The following is a 25,638-nucleotide window of genomic DNA, read 5'->3' on the forward strand; positions in this document are numbered from 1 at the left end:
GAAACATCCTTTTGATTAATGCTTTTTCCCCTCTTCTAAAGTAAACTCGACCTTCTTTAAATCTCATGTCATTTTCCTTTAGGTATCAGGTACGGCTACATTACCGAAACCACTTAGCCTTCTGACAATAATAGCGTGATTCTTGTCACGTCGTCTAGAGAGCGCTACTAGTCATGCTCTAATTCCTGTAATGTCATTCAAGAACGTTATGGTAAAAAAACAAATTTAAGGCTACAATTTTAATTTAAAATTTATATTAAATATAGAATAAAAATAAAATTATATACTAAAAAATACTTAAAACAAATACTTTATATAAATTAAAAATTTTAAATTACATATTAAAATTTGCAGATAAACCTTTAATTTATTAATATAACTAATATTAATAGGACGAAAAAAATTTAATAATAATATATCCTTATATATATTCTTATATATATATCCTTATATATATATAAGAATATATATAAGGATATATATATAAGGATATATATATATCCTTATATATATATTCTTATGAGGACTATGATATATATATAAGGACTATATATATATATATATATCCTTATAAGGACTATATATCCTTATGAGGACTATAATATATAATATAATATATATAATATATATCCTTATATATATATAAGGATATATATATATCCTTATATATATATTCTTATGAGGACTATGATATATATATAAGGACTATATATATATATATATATCCTTATAAGGACTATATATCCTTATGAGGACTATAATATATAATATAATATATATAATATATAATATATATCCTTATATATATTCTTATGAGGACTATAATATATATATAAGGACTATATATATATATATATATATATATCCTTATAAGGACTATATATCCTTATGAGGACTATAATATATAATATAATATATAATATATATATATATATAATATATAATATATAATATATAATATATATATATAATATATATATATAGCCAGAGAATTCACTGTGAGATGCGGTGATTAATACCGTTGGAGGGTAATGGATGGCAATGCTGTAGCCAATGAAGTTCTAACTGAGGCTCAGCTATTGCTGTTACCGTCCTGCCATGATCAGAGCTTTAATAGCTCAATAACACCTTATCCCTACACTGTCCTCTACAGATTACGGGGAAGATGAAAAGCATTCTTGCTTCGCCCCTTTAAGCCAGTCCTTATAAGGACTATAAGGAATAATAATATATTACATACATTACATTACCTGTATAATAATAATGTATATTACATATAATAATATAATAATAATATATAACATATATAATAATAATATATATTTCATATTACATAAATATGAAATAAAAATTTAATAATAATATATATTATATATATCATATTACATGTTACAGGAACTTAATTAAAATTAAAATTAACTAATAAAATCAAGCTTCCGGTCAATATTTCAACTAATTATAATCACAAACTTCTCCATATTGGAACCCAACCTGTTGGTTTGGATGAGGACAAACATTGCTTTCATGTAGACAGTCTTCTACTGGACTTGAAAACATTTTAGTTTTTGCTTTGCTGAGATGATGCAAACACAAGCGTATTACTAGTTTATCACAATTGTTTAGTCTTACTATCTCTAGGAGTCTGTAGAATTTTTCAATTAGCACGCATTTTTTCAGCAATAACTTCTACTTTATTTACTACAATCTTCTCAACTATTTTCTATATAAAGAAGCTCCACATGTATAGTCCAGATGCGTTGTTAAAAATATCTCAGGTGTTCTTTCATATAAGTATTAGTTTTAGTGTTAAACAGTGCTTTAAATGTGATAAGTTCTATGACGATGAAGAAGAGTCGGTTATGAAATTAGCAATGTCACCACACTTTGAGAAGCGTTTTATGGAAAAAGCCTGAATGTAGTATCTGTTCATAGCCGCTAAATAGGAGATGACACAGATATTGGGAAGGGTGATATACCAGGAAATTTTAGAGAATTAAGGAATTCTGAAATTATAACTTCCGTCATAAAACAGAATGCTTCGGAATTGTCCAGAAGATTCTCGAATAGGCAGGGACGTTCACTAAACGAATGAAACACCGCTGAGTGTCTGTTTCATTAATGTCTGCATGTTTCGTAGATAGTAGGGTTATGAAAACCCTTTGTAAATCCCCCCCCTCCAAAACATAAACTGGATTCGTGTTAAAATATTTCTGGTGATTAGTCAGGCTCACACCATTAACAAAGATTCATTGTATTTAGGATTATTTGCACTTAATGGACAATGACCCCTTAAGATTCCGAGAAATGACCTCTGGTGGAAATGATTTCCGTACTTTCCAATTTCCATCTGTGTTGCTTTATTGTTATTTAAGCACAAATTCGAAGATTTGTGAGACGTTTTACTCGCTGCCAGTGCGGTAGATTAGAAGCGAGCTAGCTCATTAACGAGAACGACCCTCTCGCGTGCGGGCCTTAATTTCATTTCCACGTTGGCCCCCAACTCCTAAATCACAAGGATATGATCGGTCGTCAAAAGGTAGCTCACCTGGGCATAAATTGCTGTGATGAAGGAGGTGTAGATCACGTCTTCATTATCGTGAACTTGATTCTCTCTTTTCTTCAGCAGTGTTGGGCAAAAGAGGCAGCTAAGAAACTCGTGACGAACACTGCTAATAGGTGTAATGCCTTTAAGTACGCTTAGGTAGACCTGCTTATTACACTGATTCATCCTTTCTTGTTACGCCATCTGTCAGACACTTCATACGTCTCGCACTTCATGACAACCATTCAGCTTCCTCTCTGAACATTAAAAAAAAAAATGAAAAAAATTCTCAATGCACATAAATCACATACTCTCTAGAGGATGCTATTCAGTCATATCGTGAGTTTTGGGAATGAGATTAACTGCAGATTAAGAGTGGAATGGAATTTGAAAAAATAAAGAAAGAGAGAGAGAGAGAGAGAGAGAGAGAGAGGACTGAACTAAGATTCTGGATGCTGTACAAGTGTTGGCTTGGATGAGATTCGTTTTCTAATATGATCTTCGATCTCCGCCAGTTCGATGATGTTCGAAAATCTTTCCTCCCCTTCCCTTTTCTTCCCCCCCCCCCCTTAGTAAGCATTGTTTTCCAAACTATTGGTTCTGGAAAAATAAATTTTCTTTACTCACTTTCCAAGAAAAATATTTTAGCTAAACTTTTTTTTTCTTTTAAAAACTATAGCGTCGGTGAATGTTACTCCAGCAACGAAATAAATAAATAAAACATTTATTCGCGATATTATGCTACTGGTAGTAGAAACCGTGACCTCCTACCTGGCAGACGCAAAAGGTGAATTTATTGCTACCATGAAAACAAGGAAGTGTATCCTTCTTGTCAAAATCGTTTAGTCAAATAAACAGTTTTATAGAAAGAGTTCACAGAGTCTGAGCGCATGCATTGCTCTGAAATATCCCACTTCTTTCCTACCACCACAAACACACCAAATCTATAAGAAATTTAGATTCCCTGAAAATTCGGAAGTACTAACAACCATCTTACCACTTAGCTACGGGATGGACTACTTTTTTTTTTGTTTGTTTTGTTTTTGTTTAGACAGAGTACCCTAAGCATTGAGTCACATCTTACGAAGGTTTGTGATTCACCATGCCAAACGTAGGAATAGTATTCTAAAGTTAGACAAATTTGGGGGGGAGGGATGAATACAATATCAGTTGTAAAGGTCGGAAATAGAATGGAACAGATGCGAAAGGACACGAAAGTTTTTAGATGATGAGGAAGCTATGGATTGATGCATTTATAGTAGGATGTTCAAAGGTCGTGTTCGGATTGTGTTTGATTTTAATACTCATAAATCTGGGTGTTATCAAAAATAGGAAAGAATGTGAAGTAAGATTTTTTTTTCCTTCAAAAAATAAATAAATAAGATAAATAAATAATTAAGCATGCCTCTAGTTCACAGCGTAATTAGGTGTTTTGAAAATGTGGAATGAATATATTAACTTCGTCTAACCTTCTCATGACTTGAGTATCCACAATGACATATTAGTTTAATTTTCGAAGCTATATTAAAAGGTGTTTTTTTTTTAACAGCATTTTATAAGACGATTTTAAACATGACAAAACAATAAAAATAAAAATTTGTTTAAAATAATTTCAAAATAGAAAATAATAGCAACGAAAAATTATTTTATTTTTTAAAATAATTCTTAACAAGTTCCCCCCCCCCCCACGTCTGGTTTTAGTTGGACTCGTCCACATTACACAATACTACAAAAAAAAAAAAACATTTAGTAGAAAAATAGAAACTTAATATTTACGTATTATGATGTCATTACTTCATGCGCGCGTGATTCAACACGAGAGCTTCCTGAAATTGATGGAGAGTAGATTGATTGCAACCACGTGGAACAGGTTGCGCATGTCTGTTTGCCACCTTCTCTTATGACGATTTCTATAACATGCACTTAGGGAAGGCGCGAGAAAGGTTAGGAAAGACAATTTGTAAAGCTATCAGTTGCGCTTCCTGGTTATAGGGTGAAAGAACTGATAACTATGCCGAACTTAAGTAACAGTTTCTTGTGTCACCGTGGGATTGTTTGAACAGAAGTAATTATTCTGCACACGTTTCGTCGTTGGTAAATCGTTCGGTTAGCTGACATGATTACAAGTGAGTAGATTTGCCTCACTGAGGAGGCCTCTCAGGGTGGGAAAATGAATTATTCAAATAGAATTTATGCTAATCGTACAATCAGTTAGGACCTCCTTTGATGAAGTTCTTTACAACCATTAAAAGAATTCAAAATATCGCCATTTATCAAGTGTTTTCTGTGCGATCTACGGTTACAATAAAAGCACATTCCCGAGCTTCGGTTCTAGTTCAATTGCTTCACGTAAGTAGATTGACCCGATGGAGAATTTAGGTGGTAGACATTCCCATTCCGGAAGTAATATAACCTCTCCACCCTTTTTTATCTTCTTTTTACCCTCACTAACCCTCCATATATCGCTTTTGTCGGTTTTATGGGAGATAAAACTTAAGTTGACCAGAAGACTAACACTCCTCACGGCTTTCTGAATTTTTTTTTTTTTTTTTTACTCATCTCTCTCTCTCTCTCTCTCTCTCTCGTTTATCTGAATTTTGGTTATCGGATATGACGTCATATGCGTTGAACAAAATAAAGTTTGAAAATGTATGATCATTCTTTGTTTGATCAACAGATGGCGCTAGAGATTTTTCATTATCACGTGCTGTGTTTCAGTATTATAGAACGACAACAAAATTAATCTAACTTTTCATAAACCTTCGTTAATAACAAAATACGTCACAATGGAGGAATCAAAGGATTTCTGTTCAGTTTCCTCAGGCTGTAGATTTCATTATTTCTTCTTTTTTTTTTATCCTTTATTTTGTTTTTCTTTTTTTATTCGTTTGTTTGCATTCTCATAATTCTAACTGTATAAACTATTATTAATAATTTCATTTAATTTTTTCTTTTTTTTTATTTTGAGAACGAACTTTATCAATAAAATTATCAGAGGATAGAAAAATGACTTTTGTTGTTAAAATATGATTTTTCCCCTTTAGATTCAGACTACAATTGACACCTGATATTATTTTATAGATATTGGGGACACCATTGAAGTTATTAATACAGTATGGCGCAAAAAAAAAAAAATAATAATAAATAAATAAAAAATAAATAAAAAATAAATTTAAAAATACTGAATAACTACAACAATGTCACGGAGTAAACGGGTGTCAAAGTTCATTAGTGTTTTTTTGTTGTTGTTTTTTTTGTCAATAAATTTTAATAATGTCTTTCTAAGTCCATTTCTGTAGAAATACACAGCCTGATCACTTCCTTTATAATAAAACTGAATGAGATGCTATTAAAAAATTATATATTTTTTTTATTACCCTACTTTCCTTCGGGGGAGAACGTTGATGAGATTCCTCCCTGGGGTTTTGTGCGGTCATTATAACCTTAATACCATGTTCTACGTGTTCGCAAAATAATTCGAATCAAGTATCTAATTGTTAAGGCTTGAAGAGCTATTTCGAGCAATGAATCAAAATGTCACAGACCTTCTGATTAGTTCCTGCAGGGATGTTGTCGCCCTTTCGAACTCCCATTTCATTCACTTAACGTGCAAACCACTTCAACATTTAAGGGTGGACGTGAGAGGGGGGGGGGGATTTAATCTCTGGCGACAGACAAGAGCCTCAATTTCGTTCTTTTTACGCCCCTTTATCCGGCAAAAATACGAAAAGCCAATATCTGTTGCTGTCAACAGAGAAAATAGACTACACTTCCAATAAGGACGCTTACTTCAACAGATTGAACGTGACACCGCGTTTTGTAGGAAGCAGGATTCGTTCGCTGCATTCCAAGTGTGACGGAAGAGCTGTTATCGAAAACTGAAAAGGTCCATCGGTCTCTAATTTTCGATAGTTAGGGAGACGAAATGGTAGGTACGAAACGCCGACCGCAATGAGAGGTTCAACAGTCAAAATCGGGTGATTTTCAATAAATGGGACCCCACTAAGGGAACAACAGTGTGTGTGTGGTAAAATCTCTGTGATTACAGTGTAGCCGTAGTCACGCGAATCTATTAGTTGCGGTAATTTGGTATGAGGAGGCTTCTTCCGTTTTCACGAGTCTATATGGAACTCATGAGATGTCGGAGGGAGTGACGTCTACTAGAACTAAACGACTGCTGTCGCGTGAGGTCGAACCTCCTCCTCCTCCTCTCTTTCCCTGTAGCGGTTGGAAGATTTCGCTCCGAAGCCTCGTAATAAGTAGTTTACAGTAATCGGTGTTGTGTCCATTAGAAGAAGGCTCTAAGCGAGTGCTGACAATTGCTTATAAGTTTTGCGTGAGTTAAGAAAGTATTCCGCCTTCCCCACCTCCCCTTCCGGACAATGATGTGTGAGAAAAATAGAAAACGTTCCGAATCCTGGATAATAATAGCCGTTTGTGTGTGTGTGTGTGTGTGTGTGTGTGTGTGTGTGTGTGTGTGTGTGTGTGTGTGTGTGTGTGTGTGTGTGTGTCGTCGATAGCATCGACACCCTTTGGTCGGAAAGACCTGGGTTCGATTCCCGTCCATGACGTGAGGAACCTTTATCTGTCCCTTTCGACGAAAGGTGAGGTAGTCGGTCTCATACGAGGGTTTTTTCACCCCGAAACTCGGGTTTTTCGTTCCCCAGAACAGGCAAACCTGCCCGTGAACACACATCTACAGACATAGGACACACCGGAAAGCATTGGGGTTAACCACCTTATCCCCGATGCGGTTGCAAGAATAAGAAACCTAGACACCCTAAAAAGGTAGAAGAGGAGGATTAAGAAAGAAAATATTCCGAGAGCCAATTTATAAGAATTTTTTTTCGTTGAAGATGAATTAACAAGCATATTAGGCCATTCCTAAGGATCAGGGTTTTCATCATCGCGAAACTTGCAAAGTGGGCTGAGAACAGACAATTAAACTGACAAAATACACTCTCCTTTTAGCTTTAATAGCATTGATATAATCTAAAATAGCCAAACCTTGACAGTTACACGACCCAATTGGTATGAAGTCCAGAATATTCATGTTGTTAACTATATCTATAGTATAAGTGCAAGCCGAAGCCAAATATTCCTAGTAATGTATTGGGGTGGCCATAAAATAACTTTCCCTGTTTGGAGGCATCTGTAGCAAAACCAATGAACGGAATGAGACCAAATTTTATATTGAGACTTTTGAAGGCATGGGGAGATGATTTCCGCGAAAAAAGATTTAATACCAAAAGTCGCTTATAAGGGAAAATTTTGACGCTGGCGGAGCCGAAAACAAGCGCATAATTACTTTAAAGGCAGATAAAATGGAATAAGGCAAGGTAGGACGCACATTGAGCACAATTCGTCAGTCATTCGAATAACTGCCTGAACGTTCCCAATCCCTTTTTAAGTGGAATTGGTGGCGCTGCTGTCACGTTCGCACAGCAAAATTTGCGTACTCCTTTTTACCTGCGTTCACTGCAAAGATTTGACTGCTTTCGGCTCCGCCAGCGCCAACATTTCCCCTATCAGCGTTAATGTTTATGTACTTTAATGTGTGTACAGTCCTTATAAGGACTATAAGAGCGTATTGGTATGAAACCATTTGCTTCATTTCCTTTAGTAAGAATTGATTTTAGGTTGGCTTTAAATCTTGTGCAAATATCATGTGAGGAGTATTTTCTTGAGCTTACTTAATTCCTGAACCAGTAATAGCAGCTGAGACAACTACCAATATGCTTTTTAAATCTTTTAGAAAATATTCTTCATATCATATTTGCACAAGATTTAAAGTAAGTTCTTTCCAAATGAGGAAATGAAGCAAAGGATTTCATATACACACTTTGCAGTGCGTCGCCCTTCATTGACAGTTAAGTGTCTCTTGTGATCATTTTAATGGAAGATACGTTGAAAGAACACCCAGGTAAATGTGTACATACTTTCTTTCTCTCTCTCTCTCTCTCTCTTTTTTTTTTTTTAATTGAAATCCATGAAATCTCGCTCGGAAAAAAGCTATAGTTTTGAAAGTGTCTAGAATTTATTTAAAAATATAATGTCCATCAAAATGGCCTCCTTATCTTAGGTAACACTGTCTATTTATAATGATAATTACATTATTCAGCCGTGACTATATTCCCAATGTATGTACACTGGTCAAAAAAAAAAAAAAAAAAAAGCATTATCTGCAACAACTAAATTCTCTATATTTATTTGTTTTCCTTTTAGTGCTTTTCAAGCGCTACTTCAGATGACATTTGCTATGATATTTATCAAATAAATTCTCGTTCATTTGTATTGCTCGCATTTTGATAAGTCGTTATCCCGAATTATAACTTCAACTCTGAAGCCAGGTAATCATCTTTAATAAACGCGAAGCGTCAATATCTAAAGCTGCTAGTCAAACATTGTTATCATGAAAGCAATAATTATAATTTCTGTGTAGCTTGAGTTTTCGTTTGTGTTTTTAATTACAGTCTTCTTCTTTTTTTATAAACAGAGACTTTAAAATTCCTTCAGATGGCGTGTTCACTGTAGTGAGCAACAATATGATGTTTAACAATGCAAAACACGGAAATTGAAGACAAAATCAACAACCAGTGGATAGAAAACAACTAATACAGTAATACAGAAACTTAATGCTATTTGAGAGGGCACTAAACAAACAAAATGACGTCATAAGATGAGGATATCAAAAATGCTTGAATATTAACTTTTGTCGTCTTTAATATCGTAATATTTTTCCTATCCTTTCTTTGTTTTTAATTGTTATAGAGGGTGTTTAATATTACAAAACCGCAAATATAGCTACGGAATGCAATTTAGTAAAATATAATCGGTTGTGGGCGCCTTTTACATTTTTCTCTCTCTAATTACTTCCTTTTTATGGAATTTTTTTTCACTTCCATCTTCCTGTAAATAAAGTTTGCATTTAAAATTTCCGGTTCCTTAGACGACATGGGATTTAAAGTAGTGTTAATCTTCAAGGAAGTATATATATATATATAAGTCGTTAGTTTTTTTAACTCTTACCCTTAATCTCTCCTCCTGTTTTTCCTCATTATAAACAAATAAAAAACATCTTAACTGTGGTACTTAACTGAATGCATCGTATGAAATAAATGCTTTTTTTTTTGTTGTTTAAATAAGAAAAAAAAAATTCATTTATTGTATTTTAAAAGAAACAATAACAAAGCCCAGAAATATCCTCATTTAAAGAATAAGAGTAAAACGATATCGACACTATCGCAAAGAGATCATCTATTAACAATCACATCAATTCCGTATTAAAAAAAAAAAAAAAAAAGGTTGGCGTCTGCGTCACCTTTGACACGATATTAATCATTGCCGACTCTCTTTTCTCCCGACTTCCGTAGTTAGGAGGAAGACGCCGCATGGTACCTTGAAACAGACGCTACAGGCAGATAACCTCTTCTAGCACGAACAGTTGTTATCCTGCTGTCGTCAGCGCGCGCCCGATGGTCGTAGACTCCGACGATTTCTGAATGTAATTAAATTAGACACGGAACACCCTCGTTGTATGAATTTGATGCCGTTGGTCGTCTTGATGAAACGCGTCGTCCCTTCAACGGTGGGACACTGAAGATAATAAAGACACTTAAACAGGGCGAAAGACTTGTAAGAGGTGGACAAGGATTCGGGAAGGGGTGATGGAGTAGTTTAATGTTTAAGCAATGGGACTTGTTGTGTAAGAAAAAGATTTGGAATGCTCTAAGATGTTGTTTTGTTTCAGTTTCCTTGCTTTGTGGGAGGGGAACCACCGTTCCATCTGCCGTATGAAATGCCGTAAGAAATTTATTTGAACTGACAAATAAATGTAACTGACAGGAATAATCACGAAAGTGAAAATTCTTTTTCTCAGTTTAGTAAGGAGAAGAAAAAAAAATAAAAAGAAAAAAGATTTAAATAACCTAACGAATCACCTTGGCAAATAGACCGCTAAAATTATCAAAATTTTGTAACTAACGAGAAATATTTTTAGCTAGAATAAGTATACCTTTTATATGAATTCATGAAGTCAGTTTGCTTCGTCTCTTGATTTCTGTTGGAGTCCTTAAAGTCAGAGTAAAAAATCTACTTTTCTTAAAACTTTTCTTTTTTAGAAAAACGGCACACATTAAAATATAATACAATTAATTTAATAAATTAATTTTTATTCTATTTTACTGTGTGCGGTTTGCGAATTCCCTGTCTCGCGGTGTGTCCTATGTCTGTAACTGCGTGTGTTCGCGGGGCCGATTTGCCTGCTTGCGGGAGGAAAAACCCCAGATAAACTGGGGAGAAGAACCTTGGAGTCCACGCCCAAGACCGGCTAACTTAGCTATGGCCGAGGAAGATCTTTAAGCTCCTCATGTCGTGGACGGGAATTGAACCCAGGACACTCTTTCCCCAGGCATATGGTTGCGAAGCGCACAGCCACTATTCTAACCGCGAGGATGTATAATAATAATAATAATAATAATAATAATAATAATATTATTATTATTATTATTATTATTATTATTATTATTATTATTATTAAAATATTTAAAACAGGACAGATACCAAGTATGCTAAAGACCGCCATAATCACACCCATATACAAATATGAAAAAAGAAATTTAATCAGCAACTACAGACCCATAGCAACATTACCAATTATCAATCAAATTACGGAGCGGATCATACTGAAGAAACTCACAGCATACACTGAAATCTTTCATATTATCCCCAAAACACAATACGTTTTCAGAAAAATAAGGGAGCAACATATCTCTTGGAAGACTTTACAGACGTAATTAATACCGCCTTAGACAAAAACAAAATAGCCATGGTAGTCTTTATAGATCTAACCAAAGCATTCGATACACTTGTTACACATTCGATACACATCAAACCTTGTTAGAAAAGATGAGGCATGTCGGAATAGGCGGGCCTCTTCACAGGTGGTTTACAAACTACCTCCAAAATAGAAAGCATATCACACGTATCGGGTCAAACCGAAGCAGAGAGCTACCAGTAACCTGTGGCGTGCCACAGGGAGCTGTACTCTCCCCAACTGTATTCAACATTTACACGCACGATATTAATCAGCTACCACTCAAAGGTAAGGTATTCCAATACGAAGACGATACAGCAATAATATCCATCCATAATAACGCAAGCATAGCCCAAACAAATATGCAAGATGACATAAATCTAATCACAGACTGGCTCACTAAAAACTCCATACACCTAAACTCAGATAAGACAAAATTAATGATATTCAGAAATCCACTGACTCGACCAGTTGATAACAAATATATAACCATCCAACATCCACTTTCCAACACAAAAAACACACAGAACAGCAAAACCACTGCAATCACTCAGGTTGAAACAATACGATACCTTGGAATTTACTTCGATGCAGATATGAACGGGAATAGCCACATAAACCATCTACACAACAAACTCCGAACAATAAGTGGCAAACTCTACAGGTTAAAAGACATAGTTGCCATACGTCTAAAAACACTAATATACAAAGCACTATGCCAAAATATACTAAGATACGCTATAACAACGTAAGCTTTCTGTGCATCCTACAAATTAAATAGATTAATGTCGCTACAGTACAAAATGATAAAACTGATCTTTTGGGAACAAAGAGAAAATCACGACCTTATAAACATTGCAATGGCAGAACACAAAATACTGACAGCAAAACATTTATGTCACTATGCAGCTTTGCTAAAATATTATTTCGATGCCGACTACAGGACAGTCAGAAATACATACCGTATAACAAGACCTCAGACAACTAATTATATCACATATAAATACAATAATCACTAAAAGGCCACACGAAACTTCAACATCCCAGACATGATAAACAAATTACCTTTTGAATACAGAAACCTTACAAACTACAATAGCCTGAAAAGAGCTCTAAGGACATACTATGAACAAGAAACACGCACTCAAAATACCATACAAACTTAATGAAACACAATATATTCGTTTCAGGCTTCCAGTTCAGCGACGCATCAATCCATTCCAAGTTATTGTGTGTGTGTGTGTGTGTGTGTGTGTGTGTGTGTGTGTGTGTGTGTGTGTGTGTGTGTGTGTGTGTGTGTGTGTGTGTGTGTGTGTGTGTGTGTGTGTGTGTGTGTGTGTGTGTGTGTGTGTGTGTGTGTGTGTGTGTGTGTGTGTGTGTGTGTGTGTGTGTGTGTGTGTGTGTGTGTGCGAATTTCTCAATCATAGATTTCGTAGCTTCCCAACACAGCAAAAAAAAAAAAAAAAAATACATAATAACCAACTGATGTCATCCTCAGATAAGCTTACATATAAGCTTCGAGGATGAAAGCAGAGAAATTAGTTCTCGTCCAAGATGTATCATATGTAACCACGTGCATGTAATGTACGTATCACATGTAAACCAAAGTATTTAATGTATGTAAAGTAATGTATCATATGAAATCAAATGTATGTAATATATGTAATAACTCTAACAAAAGTATGCAATATAGAGTGATTATATCCATTGATATTGTATATATAAAATTGCAAAGAAACATCATTATGAATATTATAATAACATATGTTGTAAACAGTTATTGTTATTATTATTATTTTTAAAAAAATAACTTTAAGTACGAGAAAGTATTTGTTATGCATAATTGTCTTCATATAATGTATGTAATTTATCTGAGAAATAATAAAATATTTATTATAAAATTATTATTATATTATTAAAAAAAATATTATTGTTATTATTATTTAATTACACAATATTAGAAACACAATATATTCGTTCAGACTTCCAGTTCAGCAACGCATCAAGAGTGCGCGCGAATTTCTCAATCAACGGCTGCAGTGGAAATCAAGCCAATTAAACATATTTGAACATATTTAATTATGTTCAAATACACATTAAACATATAAAATTGATTTCATAGCTTCCCAACACAGCAAACAAACCAATAAATAATAACTGGTGTCATCCTCAGATCAGCTCACAAATAAGCTTCGAGGATGAAAGCTGAAAAAATACATCTCATCTCATCGAAGATTAAAAAAAAAAAAATAAATAAATAAAAAAATAAATAAATAAATAAATAAGTGTATCATATGTAATCAAATGCATGTAATGTACGTATCACATGTAAACAAATGTATGTAATGTATGTATCATATGTTCTAAATTATTATAATTATTATTGCGAAACAAAAATTATTATTATTATTATTATCAGAATACACGAATGTATCAAATGTAAAGAAATGTATGTAATGTTGTATCATATGTAAGCAAATGTATGTAATGTTGTATCATAGGTAATCAAAACTATGTAATGTATGTATCATATGTAATAAATTATTATTATTATTGGAACTTAGTCACTTTGTTGTTTTTGGCTGCAAGGCAACCTCGTATTCTTTGGCTGATTTGGAAGAAGAAGATTCTTAAAGTTCACTGCCAAATTTTGCTCAGGTTGAAACCGTCTACTTAGGTTGCAGTTATTAGAATTTTGGTGTATTTTGGTTTGTTATTTTCGGAAAAAGTGCTTGAGATTTAAAACAGGATCCAACACGTACTCTAAAATTCTAAAAACTGCCAATGGAAAAAATGGCCATATCCTGAAGAAGATTGGGCCATTAGTTTTAAGAAATGTTTGACCCAATCGGCAGATACTCACGAGGTGACGTGGGAGTATAAGAACACCTGCGCATGTCTCTTTCGGCTTCTAGCACGTGATTTATTTCATTATCTCTTAGTTGAGAGCATAATGTATAATTTGGTGCCTTGATAATGTCAGCCTAATTCTTTAGCGAAACGTCGACCGGTAAAGTACGATTTGTTTTTTTGTAGCTTCATCCCGAACGTTTCTTCAAAATCTACCGTTTATTGTGTTAAATTCATTGAACTGTACTTTCTAAAAAAAATTTGTTTCACCTAAAAAAAAAAAGTACTAAGTTAATAAAACAAATCTAGAGAATTCAGGCCCTTAATCCATTTCGTTGTTCTTTTTTATGTGATTCCACCATGGGAAAGCTTGTAAATCCATTGTACATTAGTACCACTGGTGGGCTAGTTTCATTATCTAAGAATACCCCACTGGTACGAAAACACCCCGCCAAATACGAAACTCTTTCAAGTCTTCCCAGGTCTCCAATTAGCACGTCTGAAATTTAGACGTTGAAAATCATCTCCTGTCTAAAGACATTCAGAAATATCGATGCCCACGTCGGGGTTCGAACTCATAATCGATTGAGAGCAGAACTGCCATCTATCGGCCAACCAGGTCAGCATATATTACGATTCTCAAATCCTGAATATTCGCTTACCCAATATGAAAACGATACAATATTTACATATAGGAAAATAGAATTACTGCTTTTAGTTCTGTCACTTAGTACTCCAATTAATTTAACAAATGATCAATTTTTTCGCCTAAGAAAATAGTATATGCTCCATCCGGATAATGTTTTTGCTATTTCTAAAGACTTTTTATAGAAGCATTCTTTGTTACTTCGATTTAAAAAAAAAATCCAGTTTTTTTTCTCCTTCCTATCCTTCCATTTTATTGCACACACACCGTGACAAACAATGCTGCTGCTAGGACACGTGCCTTATCCGAAGTTGAAAGACTTGTTACCCAGAGGGAGTCCGTGTCACAAACCACGATATCTATGAGACAGGTGTGGGGACTTACAACCTTTGAATTGTCGTGCGGTGCGGGGAGGCAAAAGAAAAAAAAATCTACTGGCGACGACTTTTTTCATCAGCAGACCGTATCGATGGGAGCTACTGAGTGTCGCTGTATCCTGCTCGTATGCACCAGCCTCGTTTATCGAGTGGATGTCATCTCCTCTCTCTCTCTCTCTCTCTCTCTCTCGTTCTTTAACCAATAGGATGTCGGTTCGAATCCCACCTTGTGTATGATGTTTGTGAAGTGTTTTTATGTGTTAGATGATTTTATCTACCGGTGTGACAACTCACCCTTCTTGTTGAATTCCTGAAGGGGATTGAAAATATTCACTTGCTGGAGCAAGGTTCTTCCTCAGACACCACGCCAATAATATTTATAATGCTATAATTATATAGATGGTATTCTCATTACAAAAAAAAAAAAAAAAAAAAAAAAAAAAAAAACATATAATTCATATACCCAGAATTTTGTATTTTTTTAATTCTATTCCCACCCAGGAAAACTAAAATAGCTTCTTTATCTAATTTTGTCTTTATTCACTAGCTGTTCCTTTTTATTATTGTTTTTAACATAAAACTTCTTTTTTCGTTAATTTTATCTTCTGTTCTGTTTTCCCCCTATTTGTACTATTTATTTTATTTTAAGTTTTAATTTACATTTATTACTGTTATTTTTTATTTTATTTTTAATTTATTTTATTTTTTTAATTTATTTTATTTTTAATTTACTTTATTTAATTATTTTTACATTCACTTGCAAAATGCTCAATAATCTGCTGCCGTGCTAAAATTCGTCCTGTCATCTGAATTTTGGTTCAAATTGAATCATTCTTAATGTAAAAAAATGTCAAAACGATTTGAAATATGAATAAAGTATATGTTAAAATAACAAAAATTATAAATAAATAAAAAAAAAGAAACTGTCTACAACACGAGCAAAAAACGTTCTAGTTTTAATTGGTGCAAAAATGAATGACGTCACTATACAAGAATGCGTATAGTTTATGAATTTAATGAGTGTTTCCGATCGTTTATGTATTATAATTTGTGAAGCCTATTGGATCTTTATTTAAGTAATTTATGGGTGCACCTTATTGACAACTCGTATAGCAAAGTATATAAGTTCTCTACGCTATAACCTCAGTATTATCCAGGTCTACCTACTCACTGATGAGACCTCAAAAAAGGTCGAAACCGGTCTGGGTAGTGACCTTCCGCTATAATGTATAACATTAAACATCTCCTAGGAGATGTGTTTTACATTATAGGAAATACTAACAATAGTGATCAGAACTTTACCCACCTTTGCTACGAGTTGCCTTAGTGTTAACTACGTGCTTTAGCTTACGCTACAATTCGCCGAAACTTTTATAATTTACTCTATTCGGCATGAAACTCTTTGATTCCTATCTTTGAGTTTCTTATTCGGCTTTGAAATAATGTGGGATTTAATATCCCCTTAATTTAAATATACTTTGTAGTTTCGTTTATTTAAATGAACTTACATATCTGTTATTAATGGCCTATTCATTTGTAATAGATTGGATTCGGATGTTGATATCAACTAATAAAACTTTTATTAGTTGATATCATGTGTATAAATAATTTTTTATCTTTCATTAAAAAATTAATAACAATTAAAAAATAAAAATGAAATTTCTAAAAAAAATTCGAATTATTTTTAATGAACTAAAATATAATTCTATATTTTAATATATTGCAAAATATTTATTATATACATTAATTATTAAATATTTCGGTAGGAGAATGAAATCAGAGTGAAAAATAAAATAAAATATAGCATCATTCTAAAACAATCTTCATATGAGTACCTTGTAATTAGAAAAGGCTTCTCTTTAATGCTGTCAATAACTTTAATTCATTTTAAATACGTTAATAATAAATACATCATGTTTTTTTAATTACTTTTAAATATACCAACTGCATATTGAACTTACCCATGTTGACAAGATTAGGATTGTCCAGCAAGGAACTGTGTTCAAGATAGTTATGCCCCTAAAAATAAAAAAAAATGAAAAAAATTACGTAAATAATTCATCGTGGTAAGTAATATAAAATCACGTGAATAAAATTAGCATAAAAATAAATATAATCCGAATGCGCTGATGAGGAGGTCATAAAAGGATCTACTCAGCTCTTTTCTATGCATTAGGCTTTTTCTTGTTTTAAAAACAAACTGACTAAATAAATAAAATCTCCAATAAGATGGAAAGGCTCCATGGTCATTCCCCTTATATCTACCTGTTCTAGCTCCCGGTTGAATATATTCACGTGAAAACACACAGAGGTCATCTTGCATCCTGTCTTGCCGAAGTTCATCTTAAAATTCATGCTTAAAATAAAGAAATAATAAAATTAAAAAAAAAACAACAACTCGTTCTTAGTTTCCATGGTAACTAAAGAATGTCGTCTTGCGGGGGTGGTCTGCTTGATTTTTGCATGTTTCAGCTAGTGGCCTTCTTTTTTGTCTGTTTTATACTGTGAACTGTATATGAACAGCTGTCCATGCCAAACATTGCTACACTCTTAATTCAATAAACCTAATAACATCTGGAAACTGTTTCTCTCTCTCTCTCCCTATATATATATATATATATATATATATATATATATATATATTCAGTGTGTGTGTGCTTGTGTGTGTGAGAGAGAGGAAAAACTCGAAGAAGACTAGGGATGCGCGTTTTTTTTCTCTTCTTTCTATCTGCTTTAACCCCATATTTTGAAGATGTTTCAAGGTTGATAGTGCGTTGGAACTAAATCTAGAGTACTGTTTCCTTCTTCCTGTTGACACCTTGTTCTCTTCCTCATAAGACTGAGTCGATTCCAGACAACTAAATAAAGTTGAAGACATCACATCCTGGTCACGAGGTAACATAGCGATGGTACGTGAAGGAAGAGAGAAAGAGCGAGAGAATATTTCGGTTATCATACAATCCCCCATCTCAAATAAATCGACCCACAAAGGTAAACATCGGTTCTTCGGAAACCTGTTAAGGGAATGTCGTATTCAATACCGACTAGTTTCTCTTCCTTCCCCCCACTTCTTGTCCCATCGACTGACAATATCGGATCTACACTCCAGTTTGCCCTTTGAGGCACCGCCAAAGGTTACTACGACATCAGAATAAGTTGATCTCTGTTTGCGCATACCTTAACTAAGAAGGTAGCGAAACACCTGACAGAGAGCTTTGGCATTGAATACATAACGAAGACAGCTATATCGGAACGGTATTAGCATCAATTAAAGTCAGTCTTCGGATAGTTGTTATCAAGTTTTATTCTTAAATAAAATTTAAAAAAATTCTTAAGAATAAATGTTACTAATTTTATTTTATTTACATTCCTCTTTTTTTTACTAGCAAACGTTATTGTACCGTCATACTTGTCCTGAAGAAGCCAGACAGAATAGCTGGTGAAACTTGTTGACAATTTATGTATATCATTTATTAATATATGGTCAACTAATAAACCAAGAAAAAAATCAAGTTTTAATGTTAAGTGACCAAATACAAAACAATAAATTATTAATTTAGTTTTTCAATAAATAATAACACAAGTAAAATATAAATTGTTTAAAATTTTAATTCAGTATTCTTTTATATTTATTAGAAATAATAATGTAACTTATATTTATTACTAAAATTTAATGTTTTGCTTAATAATTTTATAAAATGTTATAAATAATAAAAAATATATTATAAACCTTTAAATATTCTACATCATAGTATTATGATTAAGCAATAAAGGAATTTCCTTTAAGATTGCTTAATCATAATACTACGATGTAGAATATTTAAAGGTTTATTTATAATATTTTTTTGATTATTTATAACATTTTATTAAATTATTTCCTTTAAGATTGCTTTATTATTTTATTAAATTATTAAGCAAAACATTAAATTTTAGTAATCGACCGTGAGATGCGGTGATTGATTCATTCAATCAATACCCTTGGAGGGTAATGGATGGCAATGCTGTAGCCAATGAAGTTCTAACTGAGGCTCGGCTATTGCTGTTACCCTCCTGTCATGATCAGAGCTTTAATAGCTCAATAACACCTTATCTCTACAGATATCGGGGAAGATGAAAAGCATTCTTGCTTCGTCCCTTTAAGCCAGTCCTTATAAGTAATCTATAAATATAAATAAAGGCTTTCAATTAGCCTTTCTTTTGATATTATTTTTAATAGGTTGGTCTTCCTCAGAAAATGATTTCTCTTAAAGATAGTAATAATGCACAGCTGTTAATGTTATCATCATCAATGATTATTCTATAGCAGCTGTTGTCTTTAGATAAAACTATACGCAACATGCTTTACATCTGTTTTTTTTTTTTTTTTTTGTGGACTTTTGCGCACCATTTCGACTTTTGTGTTGTTTCGGCTCTTTCCATCACTACACTTGTTCTTTCGAGGATAATTGTTACATTTAATGTACCACATAGCTAGCCGAGTGGTACATTAATTGTTACATTTAATGTACCACTCGGCTAGCTATGCTGCCTGAAACGTCAATACTAATATTTCAAAGTAAAGTTACAGTGCGCACTGCGATAGCCCACAAAGTATGAAAGGCTCATACAAATCTACTTCGCGAATCCAGTGGAAGTAATAGCAGATGCGAATAATTTTTTTCTTTAGTTCGTCACGTACATTTTGAAGTTACGATAGGTTTTCTTGAAGTTAATTCACATTTACGCTTAAGGGATAACTTACAACCATTCCCATCGCATTCAACGAAGCTTGAAAATAGACCAAAGTAAAAAAACTGAAAACTGTGGGTCTGAAGCCAAAACTTTTGCTCCCACAAAGAAACCAAGAAGGAAGTTGAAGTAAATAAAGTCCTCAGATTTCTACGAGAATCTGAATATATATATACAGTATATATATATATATATTTTTTTTTTTTTTTATTTTATTTATGTTTTTTTTTTTCAAAATCATGCATGTACATCGTTGATAACAAAGGAATCAGATCCTCCAGAGTGTTATCATAGTTTGGGCCCGAAGTCTAATAAAACTAAAAGCATAAAATAACAAGTTTCATGGGACAGACATAGCAACAGTGAAATGATCTCATCTGAATAGGAGTCAAATTTAAACTCCTCTCCTCCCCAATATAGGGAATATTTCTTTTATTCTTTGCTATGTGTGAGAAGGAACTGTTCTTTTGCTTTTTTAGTAATTCTAAGTCTAATATAACTAAGTAGACTGCCAGACAAAAGGTGGACAAAATTAAGCATCTGTGAATACCAAAAGAAGGAAAGATCTCCAAAGAACAAGATGGAGGGAGGTTACATATGAGATGATGGATATCGGCTAAAGACATACAGAACTAGAAAATTAAACGGGAGGCCTACATCCAGCAGTGTATGGAACGAGGCTAAATAAGAAGAAAAAGCAATCCTAAGTACCATAAGAGAAGATATAACTGATGGCTAGATTAGCCAAGTAGTTGGATTATCCGCTCGACCCCATCAGGCTTTGCTTTTGGATTCCGCCATACAAATACAGGAAAACCTCGCTTTAACTCATTACAACTCATCCATCAGTTAGGGTAAATGTGGAAAAATTACAGTATAAGCTATATTAGAGAATAAACTCATCAAAGTTAATAAAATCAATTGCTTAAATTTTTATTTAATGTCTAAACATTTGATTGAGCTCCTTTTTTACAAACATATTAAGTAAAGATGCTTGACTTTTTCATCTTGACATGTGATTTGCGATAGCTGGCGATCGCTTTATCAAGATTTCAGCGAACTTCGAAGCTTCGTTCCATATCAGGAACAGCATCAAACAATATTTCCTTAGCACTCAATGCGATTGAAAACTAGCTCACGTTCTTTTGCAGTTAGCTATTGTAACATTCCCTTCTTGTTTGCACTTCTTACTTTCTTCTTCTTCATATGCACGCTGTTCTTCTAGTTGAAGGAGATCATTCTCGCTTAACTGTTCTGAATGGAATCGAGCAAATTTCTCCTATCTCCATTATCCAGTTCATTAATTCCAAGTTCTTTTCCAGTTGTGCTGATTTCGTCAATAATGTTAGATCTTGGATTTTGAGCACGATAATCTAACATAGGCTTGAGTTTAAAGTCGCGGTCTGCATTGCCTCCTAATAAAAGCATAAGACGATCTTTAGATACTTTGTATCCCGGTCGAGATACTTCCGTTTTAGCTAGGAAAGTTTTTGTTGGCATACGCTTCCAAAAGAGACCAATTTCGACGACGTTTAATATTTGCTGATGGTCATAATCATCCTCCTCAATTATCCTTTGCAATTCTTCAGGAAACTTGGCCGTAGAATCAGCACTGGCAGATTCCCCAGTTATTCTTACGTTATGTAGTCTAGTTCGATTTTTAAAACGGTAAAACCATCCTAAACTCACAGTAAAGTTTTCACATTCCTCTTGAAATTTGGTCTTTTTCAATGAGGTAAAATATTGAGTGCTTTTGCCTGAATATTCCCTGTACTAAGGGATTTTTTTTTTTTTTTTGGTTATAATCCTCAATCCAGAGTGATAGAAGACGTGCCATCTCGATCATTAAATGGCTTCTATTTCGGGTGATCAGCATTCTTAAAGAAGCAGTAGCAACTTTTCCTTGTTATTTGTACTGTTTGCTCTTATTTAATATAGTCCAAACAGCAGACTCGTTATATCCCGGATCTCGTACAATCATTGTCTCACTAGCGCCACTTTCATGTCTCTTAATGACTTCCAGCTTTTCCGCTCGCTGAAGATTGGCGACAAATAATTTCGCCTAAAAAAGTCGCGTTAACTGATTAATCACTCGCGTAAAGCGGGAAATAGTATCATTTCACTCAATCGCGCTAACTGATTACCGCGCATATCGAATTCACGTTAAGCGAGATTTTCCTGTAGTGTTTGGGAACTTCTCTCCTTCATAAATGAATATTGTCATAAAAGTTCCAATTGACTTCAAATGAAAAGGATCAATTGAGGCCATTATCATACTCTGAACTGTTTTTATTTCTGGACGGTGGGAGAGACACTCAACAGTTATCCAAGCTTTGTTTTTTGAGATGCGATATCATCTTCAAAGCTTTTCTACCATTTTTTTTTTAAATACAGTACTTCATCGCTTCAAAAGTATGGACAGTTCTGTTTTAATATTAATTAGTAGCGACAAAGCTAAAAGAAGACACTATAAATGGAAAGGTGTAATAAAAGCAGAGGGTCCTGTGATTTTGCTTTGTGTTTTCAAATACTAACCTGCCCCCCCCCCAAAAAAAAAATAGAGAGATAAGAAAAACAAAGTCTGCACAATTACGAATAATTGTAGAATGCCAGCTTCAGTTTCAATCCATGCATTTATTTTATAACTAAAGAGACACTTCCGTCATGCATATAAAAAAATGAGGTCACATTTACATGACCTCCGTGCCTGATTAGAGTACCCAAAAAGCGATTAGCATTCATCGTAGGGATGGGGAAACGTCTCAATTAATCAAAGCACGGAGCAATGCACTCAAAACATTCGTAATTTTCTTTAAGACAATTGCTAAGATGCCTTTCTTGTATAAGTAACATCTAACTGTCTGCTGAATCCGCCGATGGTTGCTACCCTTATTCCATCACGTAGGAGTTGATAATGATGACTACTTGAACGGTAGTAGCTCATTTGTTTCTCATCACGATCGCGATCCTGTCATTGACTATGACGTCATATCCTGTTCGTTTCAGTGTCATAAACATCCAAAAAAAAGTATATAGTGTTGTGGCATTTCGGTGCTGTGGAAGCGCAAAAATTCAGGGTGATTAAACCAAGGTATCATTACGCAGCAGGATTCGGTTATCTATTTAAACTTTTCCGTCATCCCGGATGAGAGGAGGTGTTTTAACAATGATCATTGACAAAAAAGTAACTCAAGAACAACCATTAAATGTGTTGATTTCTTTTTCTTTCTTTCTTTCTTTTTTTTTTTAATTTATTTCCCTTCTTTCTCCCCGGAAACGGCTCTTACTTCCGCTTTGTAAACTTTGGTTAATCATATGGGCTATTTGACCTTTGCCCTTGCTTCCGACAGTTGATATCTGACGTTCTGTTTCTCTGATAGATGAACCAACAAAATACATACACCCCGTGGCTGTTAATGAGAATGAATAGAGCTACACTAACCCCCATAAGGCTGACATACAAAGCACGAATGATGAAAGAAAGAATAAAGCAATCGGAAAGATGCAAGGTTAAACAGATAAGAGAACATTAGGATTAGATAATCTTTTGTCAATACCACCTGTCTATTGCATTGTGATATAACAATAGGAGTATTGTAACAATGTATGAATGCAGCACGAGCATCCTCGATTGTTGGTTCTAGAAATAATCACATTTCAACTCGACAGAAGGAACAACAATTGGTTACTTTGTTTTTATTTTTTTTCTCTATCTAGACCAGTACTTAAAGCGAAACTTAATCATTATTTTTTTATAAATGTGGCTTTTTTTAAATAGCAGTTTATTCTAAAGATATTTTTTCTCATAAAGTATGCATGTTTGAATAGCTTATCAGAGTGTTGAAGTTATCCTTCTACCGAAGTTATATCTAAATGCAACAATTGAGTTGATTGGTGTCCGCTTCTACTTTCATCTATCATGTGCTACTCACCTAACTGTTTAGATAATCCACAAACCCTGCCTCTAAAGATCAAACATGAATCTTTTTTCAAACCATTTCCGGTATCCAATAAGTAGAAGCGATAGTCTCCTAGTGAGCGATGAAATCAGAAATCCCTCACTAATGTGTATTTATGATTTTTTTCCCACTTGGCCATAAGTTTTTATTTTTTTACATAAGTAATTATTGATTATATTAATTATTTAAGGAAGTGATTATTTACTAATAACTGCCTTTAAAAGCGCGTTTATTAAATAAATAAACTTTATTATTTCGTAATGATTGAGTCGCATCCATGATAAGAAGTGTGAGATATGGAGATCGGACTTCATGCCAATCTTCATCTCACACTGTGTTGTTAAGCGTTGGTCTTCATACGACAAACAGGAATTTTCCGAAAGGAAAAAAAAAAAAAAAAGAAGAAGGAAGGAAGGAAGAAAAAAGATAATCTCAACCCTGAATTCAAATCCTAACTGGAAATTTGAATTAAAGTTTTTTTTGAAATAACATAAAATTCGAATTAATTGACTACAAAAAAAAAATTTTTTTTGTTTATTTTTATGATAACTTAATAGTACGATGAACATAAAAAGCAAACCTTTCGGAGAAAAATTATGTCGATTAAATTTTTAAAAAAAAATTTTGAGAAGAATACAGTCATGGAAATCTTTGAATGAGGATAAATAGTTATACTTCGTATTATTATCAATTCTCTCTCTCTCTCTCTCTCTCTCTCTCTGCGCATTTCTCGTCTCAGTGGTGTAGTTGTTTTTGTCAAAATTTTCGGTTGAAATTCAGTCTGCCATGAGAAGAATTTTCTAGATTCTTTCAAACAAGGATAAGTTAACCAGTCTTAGTAGAGAGAAGAAAATCTTCCTTAGAATTCAGGGCTTATTTCAAGGTAATTTCAGTGTTTAAAATCGCCTCATTATACATGCATTTATCTTAGATTTGTGCTGATGTCTCTGTAGATCTGGATATTATTATATGGATCTATTCTATCAGTTCCTTAGCTCTAACTTTTGTTGCTCAGTGTATAACAATTCTCTCGACTAGAGCTACTAATGTATTCTACTATACTATACTATACTATACTATACTAATGCATTCCTTACTGTTCTTTTGAACAAGCATAAAATCTTAGGTTAGTACATTGCTATATTTCCCCATCATTTAGAACCTGCTTCTGCTTGGAAATAATGTTTGCTAATGTGAAGTTTTCTTACTTTCCCTTTTTTATTTTCAATGACTTTCTTCTTTTAAGTGGTTTTACCCTTATTTGCAGATTCTCATTGTACTTGTCAGGGCCGCCTTTTCCCAACCCCACCCCTGTAGCTCCAGTGTGTGTTAGACAAATGTCGTGAAGGACGGGAAACCCCTCTTCTAATTTCTCGTTTTGTTTGAGGTGGGTCTACAGGTCCGAGCTAGGTCATCGTTCTCAGGCAACCTTGTTTACGAGTCACCACAGGTTACAGCCGAGGGGCGAGTTCGTCCCGTTCTCACATGAGTGAGGAAGGAGGGGTGATGGTTTTGGGAAAGTGCACAATTGACGCTATGAGCCGTCGTTGTTTCAGAGTGTCCAACCTGTGTGACCTGCTGCCGTTAACACCGAGTCTATTTACTCCATCAACCGATTCATTTTCTTAAGGTGTCCAACTTGTCATCAGAGCGTCTTACACTTCCACGCCTGTAGGAATCTTGGCGAGTTTTTTTTTTTTTTTTCTTTCACAGCAAGTGAA

This window comes from Typopeltis vanoorti, chromosome 2, assembly GCF_054136105.1.
Source record: "Typopeltis vanoorti isolate ZY-2024b chromosome 2, IOZ_Tvanoo_1.0, whole genome shotgun sequence".
In the NCBI taxonomy this organism is placed as follows: domain Eukaryota; kingdom Metazoa; phylum Arthropoda; class Arachnida; order Uropygi; family Thelyphonidae; genus Typopeltis; species Typopeltis vanoorti.